This window comes from Trachypithecus francoisi, unplaced genomic scaffold (genome assembly GCF_009764315.1).
Source record: "Trachypithecus francoisi isolate TF-2019V2 unplaced genomic scaffold, Tfra_2.0 Lachesis_group8, whole genome shotgun sequence".
Lineage (NCBI taxonomy): Eukaryota > Metazoa > Chordata > Mammalia > Primates > Cercopithecidae > Trachypithecus > Trachypithecus francoisi.
The window spans coordinates 100250073-100265560 of NW_022681473.1; the positions used below are offsets into that span (position 1 = coordinate 100250073).

The following is a 15488-nucleotide window of genomic DNA, read 5'->3' on the forward strand; positions in this document are numbered from 1 at the left end:
TAGAGCTCTGAGGCTTCAGAATTGACTGCAGTAAATCTTCCTGTTTTACGCAACCACACGTCTCTTCTTAGAAGGATTCAGGTTTTTTCAAACCACCTGTTAAAATTATTCATCCGTAAATTATTTTTATTATGATCTAAAAGGCTGTAATTCTGTTTGCATGTAATCCAAGCTTTACATACAAAACATTCTGAGATAATCTCTAAGTTATTTCATCAATTTATTAGACATCTACTGAGGTGCCATGATCATTATCACTAACCAAAGGGTTTTCATATCTTGACTTTTTAAATTCTTTGTCTCCAGTCTTAATTATCACACACTCAGTTTACCCATACCTGTAGGTTTATTTTTATAGTGAAGTAATTTGGGGAAGGGTGTAAATACACTGAAGAATGCAAAAGTCAACAGAATCCCTCATCAGACTTTTAAATGGCTTCTGGACACAGCTCAACTGTCTCCATTCTGGAACTTCCAAACTGTATAGCAGGGGTCCCTTCCTTTATCTGAGCATCACACTAGGGCATGCTCAGGACAGTTCTTGTTAATTCATACTTTTTTTTCTTCCCATGTGAACTACAGTACTTTGCCCCTGCTGTCACTAACAGAATATAATTCCAGGTGTTTGAATCTGAGTTCATTAGTAAAGGGTAAGGGCTCTGATTGTCAGGTAGAACTGAGCTTGAATTTTAACTCAGTCACTGACTAGCTATGTGACCTTGGGAAGTTTACTTCACATCTCTAGACCCGGTTTCCTTAACCTGAATAGAGTGGTTATAAAGATTGCATGAGATAACATATAAGAAAAGCTTAGATCATTTTAATAACAAAGAATCTTTTTGTTTTACATGTATTAACTCATTGATCCCTTACAAGATGACCATCCCATGGGACACTTAGGGATATATGTCATGTCACTATTTTACAGGGAGTTCATATCTCCCCTACATGGTACATTCTGTACTTCCAAGTCACAAAGATGAAGACCAGCTTTCTTACCAAGGCCAGTCTTGAGGTGCTGATAGCTCCAGGCATACAGTCCTTAAACTCTTCTGAATGGAGCTTTTAACATGCTCCACGCAGCTGTTTCCCTGAGATAGGCAGCCTGCAGCTCTTTGCACTAGCTGCAAACATGTCTCTGCATTTTAGTCCAACAGAGCTGGCTTTGCTGACATCAAGGACGTGGTGCAAAGCACAGCTCTTTAGTTTCCAAATGAATGAAAATGACATATTGAAAGCGGGTCTGGCCACAGTATCTAGCTGGAAAACAATAATGACTCACAGGAAAGACAAAGACTGAGTAAGCACCAACGAAAGGCCACTCATCCCTTCATTAACATCACTAGGGAAAATATGGTCTCACTATGGAACAACCAAAAACATATGGACAAAAATCTCCTGGGCTTTTGAGCATAGTCTAATTCCCATCTGGCTTATAAATTTCCTAACTTCCAAATTAATTACACTAGGAGTTTGAAGAGAATAAACAGTGGCCATAGATATTAGAAATTTTTACATGTGGCATGTATCTGCATCACGACTAGCATTGCTAATCAATTGTGAAATGACTATTATGTAGCTTTGATAAGACAGTTTCTTATTAGTCTAGATATTGGACTACAAAAATAGTCCACCAGCAACAAAAAGAGATTGAATCTTCTTCACTGCATCTGTATATTGTCAGAGGTCCAGACAGAAATCTAAAAAATATATAAGAATAAATAAAATATTTATTGTGATACTCCTTCCTTGTTTAGTATATTATCATGATAATACATGTTTTAATGCTATGTAATTTTGGCATATTTTAAATACAAAAGTGTCCAATTGATTCACTATCTTTATGGCTAATTATTCAATATATTAACAATTATATTTGTGCAACCAAAAACATATCTTGATTTTTAATGCTAGTAAATGTTAAGATTTTGAACTAAAAATACTATTTATATAATATTCCTGAGAAAAATTATTTAGGTAAAAGGCTCTAGTGAGTCATTTTCTTGGGGACCTTGCAGGAATTACCAACAAAAATTGAGAGCCATAAAGGAAATGTCTAAAATATTAGAGGCTGTGTGTCAAAATATCTTGTATTAACTAAATCAAGGGCTTATTAACCAAAATCAAGCATTCTTAGAAGACAAACCTTGTATATATTTTTAATGTGTTTGGCTCCCCAGAATCTAAGACCCTTAGCTATGCATGAGAAACCTCATGAGGTAGAGCCCACCTCCCACTCTAGAAGCTGAACATTCTAAGTACTAGCTTGCCTGGCCTCTCTTGCAGCTAGGATGCTGGCACGTGACTTTGAGTCATCTGATTGAATTCACTCCCCTCACATTTTGAACCCAGAGGTCATGACCAAAGAAGGAGGAACCTCAAGGAGTCCATTCTGGCAACAGCAGGGACAGAGGCTATATTCATTTTGCAGAAGCAGCAAGCATAGCAATTCTAGGGGCCACCTCTAGTGCCTGCATCAGGCTCAAGGTAAGACAAGCTGTGGTGTCAGTGCCTATTGGCAGAGGCATTGATATCTTCCTGGAATACTTACGTTTCATAATGTTGGTCATAGTGCCAGGCTCCACAGTCTCCAAGCCCAGTTCTCCAGCACTTCTAGAGATTGTCAGGCATACCAATATTCTTTAATAAATTCTATCACACGAGACCAGAACCCTGGTTATTTCATTGTTTTTACTTTAAAAAATATTGGACATTTTTCAAAATAAAAAAATGAACATTTTTTAAAGGTTCAATATTTATTTTTTAAAATATTTACTTCAGCTATATATTAGAGTTTGCGGAATGAAGCAGTTTCTCAAGCAAGTCAAGGTAATGCATAGGCTAATTAGTTAAGAGAGAAAGGGACACAGAAACACAAGTTTTGCAATGGCAAGGCAATTGTCAGCCTTGAGATTGCAAAAACATGTGCTGTGAGTTTGGGGCATTCTCACTTTAAATTCCAGAATGTAGTTTCCAGGAGGCAATGACTGTGAATTAATATGTAATGTGCATCAGCATTTAGCTGTTTTCTCTTACCTCTACAGTCCTCATACCATACTGTGGCTTCCAGCCTGTTCACTCTCCACAGCTGACTGGCCCACTGAGGGGGCGTGGCTTTGGGAGAAATTCGCAACCACTGAGAACATCTTGGAAATCCTGGGTCAGGCTTGGGGCAGTGGCTCACGCCTGTAATCCCATAGCACTCTGGGAGGCTGAGGTGGGCAGATCACCTGAGGTCAGGAGTTCAAGACCAGCCTGGTCAACATGGTAAACCCTGTCTCTACCAAAAATACAAAAATTAGCTGGGTGTGGTGATGCGCACCTGTAATCCCAGCTGCTTGGGAGGCTGAGACAGGAGAATCTCTTGAACCCAGGAGATGGAGGTTGCAGTGAGGTGAGATCATGCCACTGCACTCTAGCCTGGGCAACAGAGCAAGACTCTGTCTCAAAAAAAAAAAAAAAGAAAAGAAAAGAAATCCTAGGTCAACTTCTGGCCCTGTTGAACTTGCTCTCATTTTATTAATTCTCTTTCCACTTTCTTGTCAAGAGTTCCTTAGTACAATTTTGCTTCTTTAAAGAAGATCCTTAACAACATACTGTACACAGTACTTAAAAATTGCTAAGAGAGTAGATTTTAAATGTCTCACCACAAAAAAAAGTAGGTGAGATAATGCATATGCTAATTAGTTTGATATAGTCATTCCACAATATATACAAATATCAAAATATCACATTGTACACCATAAGTAGACATAATGATTGCCAATAAAAATAATCAATTTCTTTAAAAAGGAGAGTCTTGGCTACTCTACTGCCTTTCAACCTAATTCTTAGGAAATAAAATCACAGCAGGGACTTGTGCATGTGTAGACTGTTCTGACTGGAGTTGGCCAAATATTATCTCTCACTAGCATTAAGGAATTTCTTCTTCCTATAATTCTGAAAGAAAAGAAAACCATCTGAGAAAATTATATCCATCCTATTCCCAGAGAGTAGTGCCACTTTAACAAAGTATCTTAACAAAGGATTTTTAACAATTAACTTAATAATTCCATTTAAAAATGTTTGTCTTACTAAGCTAAAAGGTTATTCAGGACCTGGATGATTCAGGGTGGTTGTGTTTTATAAAGTGCTTTCCAAAGCAAACATCTATGGCATTTTGAACATATCTTTTTTCTGGAGATGGAGTCTCACTCTGTCACCCAGGCTGGGGCTGGCACATCTCAGTTCACTGCAACCTCTGCCTCCCAGGTTCAAGCAATTTTCCTGCCTCAGTCTCCCAAGTAGCTGGGATTACAGGCACCTGCCACCATACCCTGCTAATTTTTGTCTTTTTAATAGAGACGGGAGTTTCACCATGTTGGCCAGGCTGATCTTGAACTCTCAACCTCAGGTGATCCACCCATATCAGCCTACCAAAGTGCTGGGAGCCACCACACCCAGCTGCATTTTGAACATATCTGCTTATTAAAGGAGAAACCAAGCATTAGAGAAATTCACTAACTTATTCACAGCATACAGCTGGTCCCATCTGGAACTGCATAGTTGGGACTCAAAACCAGGCATTAGACTTCAAACCTCATTCCTTTCCTCAATATAACTATGCCTGCCATATCCAGAGCCAAGAGCCATTTCTAAGGAAAACTGTTCCATCTGGAGCCCCAAGGGCAGCCCTAGCTGACCATGGTGGTTTTGTTATACCCCTCTCTGGTCTCCATGGATTGAACCGGATTGGGTAACTGACCCCAAAAAAAGCCAATCCACAAATTGGTCAGCAGCCTGTGAGATGGCCTGGCACAAAAACTTTTGACTCAACAGAGGTGATCTGAGTCAACCAGATTCTAGCTGACTTTTGTTGCTTCTAAGCAAGAGACTCCAGTTGACTCAATCTTTCTGGGGATAATTGTATGCACTATTCTGATTAACTGATTGCGTAGAATAACCTTGTTCAACTTTCTATTTCACCACTCTTAGGAAAACATGTTCTAACAGAACAAGATATTACATGTTCGGAAGTTCCCAATCTTCTTAACTTCTGATAAACATTTTTCTTTTAGAAATATTTACTCCTTTGATTCCTTGGCTCCACACAATCTTGGTCCTCTATTTTTTGATGCCTCCTTCCTCTATGTTCTAGGTAATATGCTGAGTGTTTTACATAAATTATTTTATTGAAGGCTCACGACAATCCCATAAGGTAAACACTATCCCCATTTTACAGATGGAGAAAGAGAGGCACAGGGAGATAGTGTTGGTTTGGATTAGGGTTGTGGTAGAGAAGGGAAGAGGGCAGATTACAGATATATTTTGAAAGCAGAACCAACAAGGCCCGATTGCTGAATTAGATGTGGAAGTGAGGGAAGGGAAGAATCAAGGATGATGCTTAAGTAACAGGGTGAATTGTGCTGCCATTTGTCCAGCCTACTGCTCATCTCTAAATGGATATTCCAGAAGTATCTCAGGGTCAACATGTCTAAAACTGAATTCATCATTTTGTTCACAAGACCTTCTCTTTCTCAAATATTTTCTTCTTCAAAGAATTTCATCATCACCGTTATTAGTGGCAAGTACTTAAGAAAGGGATACAAACGAGAGAAACAATAAAAACTATAGTAAAAATTTTTCTAGAATTTCAAATTGTTTTCTCCCAACTTTTTCATTTGTTTACTAGACTTTTAGCTCCCTCATTTAACCATAAGTGCCTCAGGAACAGAGCTTGTCTCTGTAATTAGACCTAACATTGATTATTTTCTAAAGGTCATGGCTTGTCCTAAGCTGTGGGTGCATCACCCATGTAACTCTCCTAACCACCATGCCTCACGAGGCTGTGAAGAATAAGGTTAGGCTGCCTGACTTCAAATCCTGTCTCCGTCGTGTGATTTGGGGCAAGTTATTCAACTTTTCTGTGCCTTGGTTATCACATGGTACTCTGAGAGTATAGAGGAAAGACATCTAACCCAGAGAGATGAGATCAAAGAATGCTTTCCAGAATGGAACGAAATGCCGAGTTAAATCTTTATTCACAGAGCTGTGAGGAGAAAGGTGTTGCAGGCAGAGAGAGCAGCTGATGTGAAGGCCAGGAAGTAAAGTGAAACATGGAGCTTTTGATAACTGCCAGTGCAATTTATCAAGAGCAGGAAAGGGACATGAACATAAATGTTTACAAGCAACAGGCAAGTAAGGTAAATAAGTGAGGCTGGCCAGGGATAAGACAATGGGAAGACGTGGGTTCCTGAGGTAAACTGCTCAGCCCAGGACTCAACTGAAGGGGCCACCTCTACGGAGGTCACAGTCCCCTCCCTCACCAAGTTCCAATACACTGCTTATACCGTCTGGAGGCTCCTTCACTTGCTATATACTCCACCTGGAAATTGCTTTGCAAGGCTGGCTCCTGAACATCATTTCAGCTCAAATGGCGTTTGAAAGATGCCTTCTCTGATTACCACGCACATGCCAGCTCCAGACCTGCCAGTACTCCACTCTAGTTTGTTTCTTCTGAGCAGTTACTATTATGTGAAATTATTTTGTTCATTTGTTTATGTGTACATTTTGTGTCTTTATTTGTATGTTGGGTATATAAGCTGTATTGGAGCAGGAAACTTTTCCAACACCTACAACAGTAGCTGACACACAGTAGAAGCTCAACAAAACCCATTTATTAATTTTGAATAATCAAGTGATGGTTTTATTGTACACTTACTCCATGCCAGGTACCATGGACTACCGTGATAGATTTGGCAATCATCAGAACATAGGTAGTAGCTGACAACACAGGAATGTGTGAGAAAAGCCAGGGCATGTGGGTGGAGCCAAAAGATAACAGATCGAGAGAAATTCATTGTAGGTCTAAACATACAAAGAAAAACCCCAAAGAGACTGATAAGGATAGTAAGGGGAGGATCCAGGTAAGAAGTGGTATCTTCTTCTTCCAAAGGAAGCCAAAGGAAAACAGAATCCACAGGGTAAGCAGATTTATGAGACAATCTGTTTCTGGCTGATTATAATGTACAACAGATTCCTAGATATCTAAAGACTTCACTTACTGCTGTTTCTCACTGTGCCCATTTAGGGATCTCTCTGAAGAAAGTCTCACCTATATATTTACCATCTGTCTGCGTTTCCTGTCATATATCCCAACAGTGATGCCATATCTGTTCTCTTTTTTTATTTTATTCAAATAAACTTTCCTACATTTTCACCCTTGGCAAACAAATTTCCATTCATATACCACTACTCTGCCTCTCCTATAATTTATTTATTAATAAGACAGAATCTACCATACTTATGTTCTGATCCTGATCTCTTCCCCAGCCATCAAAATCTTGATAGTATCATGAGTCTGTAGTTTTCAGCTTGTGTTAAGTGAAGGTTGAAGCCATAAGCATCCTATCTGGCCCCCTTCTCAGCAAGTGTGTGTGTGTGTGTGTGTGTGTGTATTCACACTTATAATCACCTAATATATGTGCTAAAAAAAAAATCAGAGTTCAGGAGATGGGTAGTGACCAGAATGCAGACAGAGGGAAGATACGTGTGATATTCTGATAGAGTGTTGAGGGAAAGATTCTCTAATAAGGTGACATTTGAGCAGAAATCCAAAGGACATTAAAGAATAAGACTTGTAGATTTGTGGGGGGGAGGGGTAGGCAGGGAAGCCTCCAGAGAGAGAGAGACAAAAAGAACAGTAAGGTCAGTGTGTCTAGTGGAGAATAAGCAAAGGAGAGAGCTGTAAAAGATGAGGGGTTGGCAGGATAGACTGAAGAAAGCAGCACCTGCCTTCAACTTAGGAATTCTCCAAGTCTGACTTAGGAAGCAGTGGTGCATCCAAATAGTGCCCAGAACACAGCAGATGCTCAGTAAACATTCATGTAATGAAAAAATCCACAAGATGGACAGAGAATTATTTTGAGAACAAGCCCTTGGGATCCCAGGTGACTGAGTTCACCCTTAACTCAGGCAAGTTTAGCACTTCATTATATTTAATTTAGTGTTTTCTCCAGACCTTTTTCCCCAGATGTATCTCTTACTTTCCAAGAAAATATTAAATTTATTTAAGATACGGGCCATGTCCTTTCTTTTAATGATTCTGAGTCCAGTGCCAGCACTCAACAAACAGCTGTTTGATGGAATAAAATCAAAAAAGTAGTACAATATAGGCATAGCATGAAGACAATGAAAGAAGAGGTGGTTGGTTATCTTTGGGTGATGGGATGAGAGATCATCTGCATTTTTGAAACTTTATATTTCTTAAAAAATTTCTATAATGAGCATGCTTTTCTGTTACAATTTAAAATAATATATTAAAATACTAAAATTTACCAGATGTTAAAGGCAGTAAAATCCATCTCCATTAACCTTCTTCTAGGTCCATACAGATGAAGCACTTGAGCCTCAATTTAACTATTGGTTGGCTATATGTATAAAAGAGTCTTAGAAAAAGCCAGCTCCCATTTTTGTACATGGAGAACCAACCATTAAGATAATACAAGTAATTACACAGACACTATCCTACCAACACTCTAAAATGCTCTTGCAAACATATGTTTTAGCAAAGTAAGCCACAAAAAGCAGTGGTAGTACATTTCATCAGAACAGTGTCTTCTCGTAAACAAGTTGTCCTTGCCAAAGCTTACTGAACATTTAACTGCCTCTTGTAGTTATCCAAAATAAAATGACAAGTTTCTGTATTTCTCTAGCAAAATCTCCATTAGAAAGTAGGGACTGCCAAAGACAGACAATGCTCACTTTTAAAAACAGATGCTTGTAAGAATGAATCAGAAGGCCTAGCCCTTCTCAATGAATCTTCAGAGGTCTGTGTATAAGACTCAAACATTAGAGTAAGTCACATAACTAGTGAAGAGCTGGAGAAACATTTCAGGGGACTACTGATACAGTTTCAAATAAAGTAAGACTTTTGACTAAAATGAAGGACCATGAGACATAGGAATAGGTGAATGACTCTAACGTATCCCAAAGTATAGCCGGACTTACCTTTGTCTGTAAGGTTAAACCTGTGTGCTCTAGACTGACCACAGAACAGAAAGGGCAGAAGACAAATCACTCCTCTAAGGTCAGAGCTCACCTCCACCAAATCCCTGAATGTGATCTGCAACCCACCGAAACCATTAAAAACTATTGGATGGCTCTGGCCTATTTATCTCTCTGGCCTCAATTGCTGCCTACCAAGGCCAATGGCACTTGCTTATAGGACTCATAGAGATGTGCTTAACATCTCCTTTCTGGCTAGATTCCCTATTTCTGACTCCTTCCGGATATTCTTGGGCTGAAAATTTCCTAGAATTCGGTGTTCAATCAAAAATAGCTGTAAGTGTACATCTTCCATTGACTTCCAGCTCTAAAGTTGAAAGTGAGTACCTGGGACTAGATTGCTTGTTTCCCCTCCATGCCTCTGTCCTTAGTCACTAAGCTCATTTACCTGCCCCCATCCTAGACTCTGAAGACAATATAGACCCTAAGTCAAGTGACCTGATCCATCAAGTCTCTGGTGGTTCAGTGACTTGGCAGCAAGCCTGCCCTGCTGATAATCCTGCTGTTCCTGTAAACTGCAGCCCTAAGTATGGGCTTTCTCTCCTATTTTATTGCTGTGCTATTTGCTGTTTGTTTGGAGGATTGTTTTGTCTTAATTTGTTTGCTAGTCAGTTGCTTGTCTTTTTCTTTTTTAACCAAATCCCTGCCTTCTTCTGCTAGTTCGGTAGTTGGCTCCTTCCTTGTTCCCTCATGCTTGAATATTTTTCTAATTCCCCAATTCCTCTGAGATTTGAATCCTATCTTTCAGAGACTGGAGTCCTGAATCCTAGTTCCCATAGCCATGTCTTTACTACCTTCTAACAAATTAATGTTTAAACAAGCAGCCACAGGTTGGAGAGTCATCGGGGTTCCCACTGTCCATAGCCAACCTGTGTGTCTTCCACATGCCAGGTACAGAAAAACTAAGGGCAACACAAGCAGCAAGACAGACAGAGCTCCTGGCTTCAGGGAGCTTACATTCCCATGTGGGAAGATCAATAATACATCAAATAAGCAAATACAATTCGAGGTGATGAATGTTATGAACAAACACACGTGCTCCCTCGGCCCCATGCCTACAGCTGACCCACTGTGATACCTCCAGCTTCTGTGCACTTCCTCCTGTGTCTGCCCACAAGAACATCCGTGGATATTCCCCTTGGGTAAAGCAGTTCCCAGCAAAAATCTTCATAGAATCTGAGTTTAGAGCTTTTGACAATTAAGTTGTAAAAACAATGACTAACTCCGTTAATGCTGGCTGGGAATCCTTGAGCAATAATGGGATGTCCCCTTCCATTTGATCATAGGGACCTTTCCCTTGCCTGGGAAGCCCCAGCCTCCACACGTGCAACTCACAGGACTCCTATAACTTCCTCTTCCTTGTGACTGGGCTACTATTTGAACAAAATAGTGGCTGGTTATTCACAGAATGCAAAAGAAAGGCATGGGCAGAGCACACATAACCAATAAATGCAGCCTTTTTAAAAAATATTTTTGGCCGGGCGCGGTGGCTCAAGCCTGTAATTCCAGCACTTTGGGAGGCCGAGACGGGCGGATCATGAGGTCAGGAGATCGAGACCATCCTGGCTAACACGGTGAAACCCCGTCTCTACTAAAAATACAAAAACTAGCCGGGCGAGGTGGCGGGCGCCTGTAGTCCCAGCTACTAGGGAGGCTGAGGCAGAAGAATGGCGTAAACCCAGGAGGCGGAGCTTGCAGTGAGCTGAGATCCGGTCACTGCACTCCAGTCCGGGCGACAGAGTGAGACTCCGCCTCAAAAAAAAAAAAAAAAAATATTTTTGATAGCAAATTCAAGTGCCCAATTTAAAATTCAAAAGCTATGAAAGGGTATAGGGTAAAAAGTGAGACTCTTCTCCACCCTTTCTTCCCAATTATCCAGTTCTTCTGCTCAGAGACAACCAGCTTTACCAGTTTCTTGTGTGTTCATCAGAGATATTATATGCATATATAAGCAAACACAGAGTTGTTTTTTTTTTTTTTTTACAGGAATGGTAGATAGACATTGGTCTTTACCTTCCCTTTTCACTAAACAATGTATCTTGAAGCCTATCCACACATATAAAGCCACACCACTCTCTTTAACAGATGAATGGTATTTCAATGTATGGAGATAGTGCAATTTATTTAAAGTCCCCTATTAACGGACATCTAGACTGATCCTAATACTTTTTGTCTTTACAAATAATGTTACAGTTAACATTTCTGCAATACAGTCTTCTAACAGAAGATTTACTCTAACCTGCAAATTCTATAACTCTGTTTTTAACTATCTAAATTTTGTACATTTCTAATTCTACTTACCAGTTTCCTTTTAAAACAACAGATGCTTGTATAGGTGAAGAGGACGCTGTAGTGCACTTGAAATCGCAGGTTGAAAGAAAAATTTTAAAACTTCTGGGCAAGGCGAACCACAATGGAATGGCAAGTATGGTCCTTGTCAGGGTGGCAAAAATGCCATCTGAGTATTAAGTGTTCACTGTTCTCAAAATTCCTACACTGGCCAAACATGGCTATAGCAGGGCAGTCGCACTCTCTGTTTCAGGTAGAAAATCCAGCACATGACTTCATGACACTAGCATATTTAAAACCCTGCAATTCTGTCTCTCTGGTAGCCTCCTGCAAATACTGGGGAAAAAACAGAGTCATGCTGTTGGTAAGGAATCTTGTGGTTACCCATCAAAAGAAAGAAGCCCTGAGATTGGTCAGCAGCACATTTCTTGTGTCCTCTAGTTTCCTTTCCCTGAGAACTCAGTACTAAAAAGGAACTCTAGCCAGTCACTGAAGCTCATAAGCAAGGATGTATTTCAGCCCTCAGTGTCTGTCTTATACACAGCAGGTGCTTAGTAAATGTAATGTAGTAATGCTTGACGTTTCATGGGTTGTTGGAATTAACCAGAACTTCTCTAAAAGACATAAAAGAAACTGAAGGAAACATCACATCAGTCACCTGGTTATGTGTGTGAAGCTCTTCAACTAGAGGAAATCAGGTGCTGGCCAAAGAGACAGAGGTGAAGGCGCCTCTGGGGGACTGCTGATATTGCTTCAACTAAGGTAAGTGTTTTGGCAGAAATGGCAGAGGCGTGAGACATGAAAGCAGAAGACAGAACTCTCCTGCAACACCAAGGGTAGCCATGGGGTCCACACATTTTCAACGAGAAAACTCCTAAGGACACCACTGGGAAACCTCTAAATAGAACTAAAAGCAGTTGCCAGGAGATGTGCCACCTGAGGGTGACCATCTGAAGCCCCAGGAGGTCTTAGATAAGGTGACAAGGTAATTGGAAGTTCTGGACTAAGGCAGCCAAGGTGAGATGTGAGGAGGATCTGAAACTCTACCTTTTAAGGCTCAAATGTGAATCTAGGTGTGTGGAAGTCTACCTAAGAGCCATATTTTAGAAGGCAGGACTGCTGCCTTTGTGACCATTCTCCCTCTAGCTGCTCTTTCTAAAGCATTTGCTTTTTACTAGTGAGTTTATTCCTAGATTTTGCCTACTCTGAAGCCACAGCCACTAGAGTTCTTTAATTATGTACAATTCCAAGTCGCAATCCAAGGTCCAGACTTAACTTTGTAACTAAAAAAGATTTAGTTATCCAGAATCAATAATAGCTAAAGTGCCATATTTGCCTAATGCCTGTTTTGAAGTCTACTATCAGATGTTCAGAATTTGATCCTCAATTTTGCAATGATCTCTAAGTTTCTTTTCAGTATCCTAACATCCTCTGAACTCATGAAAATTCTTCCCGATATATTCATTCTCTCTCCTCTCTCTCTCTCTCTCTCTCTCTCTCTCTCTCTCTCTCTAAGTAAATATAATTTGGGGGTAAAAACAGAATATGAGTGGAATTCCCTAATGCCTATTTAATAGTGAGTCATATAAACATTTTATGTTTATTTGAAATTTTCTTTCCACTCTGCTTTATTAAAGATGAACAGCCATGCCTGGTTATTGTTATGATAGTGACAATTTTAACTTTTCATACTGATGCTCTCAATAGTAGATAATGAATACTCTCATTTACTGAACTATCTGCCTTTCTGAGATAGGACATAAAATATTTCCACATGCATATCCTGCTGTTATCTCAAATACACACCTAAAGCCAAACTATTCTGAACATTTTAAAAAGTCATTTCTATACCCATACACTGCCCCCTTTTTCCGTTAGTAATACTGCAGGTTTCACATTCACACCCATGAAGTCATTTTAGACTTCTTCTTTTTCTTAAGTCCATCTCTACCAAGTGCACTCAATCGTTCACAAAGCCTCTATGATTCGTATACCACAATGTCTCACTAGCCCATTTCTTCTCTTCCCTCCCTCACTGTCCACTTCGTGATTTCAGGTCAATTCTCCCATATTAACCTGCAAACTTGTTTCCCTCCCTTTTCCAAACCATCCAGTGACCATCATAATATTGGTATTCCTCTAATGGGACATTATCCACATCACTTTCTGACCAAAATCCTTCCAGATTCCCTACTGGTACATAGACTACATGGGGCTAAATTCTTTCTCTCTTTCTCTCTCTTGCACTCTCACTCTGTGCAAGAGTGAGAGTGTATTCCTTGTTTTGCAGATCTCTGTAATTTTGTTCTACTTTTCCTTTTCAACTTTTTGTTAGCCTGTTCCCCAAATTGCCCTGGCACTCTTTGTATATGTTGTCAATTCTATGAATATGCCCTTCCTTCTCCTCTCCACGTATCAAAATACTACTCATTCATCATAATCCAGCTCAAATCTCCCCTTTTTGAAACGCAGATTCATCTTCTATGTAAGTGTTCCTAACCACCCCAACCTAAAGTGATTCCTCTGTCTTCTGATACCTCATGGTATTTATTACCTACATTCACATTTGACACTTACAAATTATCTTCTCTTCTTAGTTTTCTTTTAACTTTTCATGTGTTTTTATTTCTCCAAATAAATAGTAAAGTAATAAGGGCAGTTACTGTATCTTATTCACATAATGGGTCCTGATTTCTAGAGTCAAACTGACTGCATTTTAGCCCATGCACTGTTATTTACTGACTATAATCTTGGTCTTAATTGTCTCGTCTGTGAAATGGAAATAGTGGTAGGTATTTCCTTACAGGGGTTTTGTGGGCATTTTATGAGACAATGCATGCAAAGTGCTTAGAATAGTATCTGGAACATGGTAAGCATTCATTAAATGTTAGTTATTATAATTATTACTCATCTCTTTTACCTTGATTTTTAACCAGCCTTAATCAATATTGAATGGAGTTCAGCTGAGTCAATTGTGGGATTACAAGGTAAGAGGTAGACTGTGTGGGCAGCAGACTGCGGAATGGGGGAGCTTCCTGGCATCACTAAATCAAGCCATAGATGCTGTCACTTACCATCAAACAGCCTCATTCTAAGTCCCTGCTAAGTCCCTTAGAGATCCTAAGATTAAGGGCCTCTAACTGCTCCAGAGACCTCTAAGGTTTTGGCACGATGTAAAGGGGCTGCTTTCCCAGCCCCTACTTTCCTGCCAATAAAATCTGACCCGGCTGCAGACAGCAGGCTACCAATCTTCCTAAGAAGCTTCAGGGTGGTATGAAAAAATGTGGACCTGGCTGGGCGCAGTGGCTCACGCCTGTAATCCCAGCACTTTGGGAGGCCAAGGAAGGCGGATCACTTGAGGCCAGGAGTTTCAGACGAACCTGGGCACATACACGGGGAAAACCTGTCTCTACTAAAAATACAAAAACTAGCCAGGTGTGGTGGTGCACACCTGTAATCCCAGCTACTGGGGAGGCTGAGGCAGGAAAATCACTTCAACCCCGGAGGCGGAGGTTGCAGTGAGCTGAGATCGCCCCACTGCACTCCACCCTGGGCGACTGGGCCAGACTCTAAAAGAAAAAAAAAACGTGTGGACCAGAGAACCAGAGAAGCCAGCCTACCTGCCTACCTGCAATTTTATTTAATCAGCTTCACGACTGGCCTACTGACGTGGAAAACAAGCTCAGTAAGACACACTCCTTTCATCTCACAGGCAGAGTCACGATGCCCATGTGCACCAGCCAGTTGGATACTCTCAGCTGGGACCCCATCATCAACAGATAAAGAGCAACTGATGCTGACCAAAAAGATGGGGACATCTGTGGTGCCCAACTGAGCCGTAAAATCCTGTATTTGGTAGAGAATATTAAGCTGAAAATTACCAAGTTTGAACCCCCCCCTCCAAAATCCTGAATACCATTAGGCAGTCCAAGCAAATTCAACAGATTCAGGCTTAAACCATATATATGCCCTACTGAAAACAATTCAGAGGCAATAACTAATTTTATGAAAGGTGAAAAGTGTGATCAAAGGCATGAATCGTGGTCCAGTGAAACAAATGCGTCCTTTAGATGTAGCAGACCTGAATACCTCACATTCAAGCTGTGTAACTGCAGGTACATTTTCTTTTCTTTTTTTTTTTTTTTTTTGAGGCA

At 40.3% G+C, this 15488-nt stretch overlaps 1 long non-coding RNA gene across 1 annotated transcript in view; it reads right to left on the bottom strand.

The window, feature by feature from the left end:
• Window positions 1–11493, bottom strand: part of LOC117080519 — a 139325-nt gene extending 127832 nt beyond the window's left edge. The window contains exon 1 of the long non-coding RNA XR_004435880.1: window positions 11347–11493. This is a non-coding gene — a long non-coding RNA (uncharacterized LOC117080519). The remainder of the gene's footprint in view (window positions 1–11346) is intronic.
• Window positions 11494–15488: the final 3995 nt, after the last annotated feature.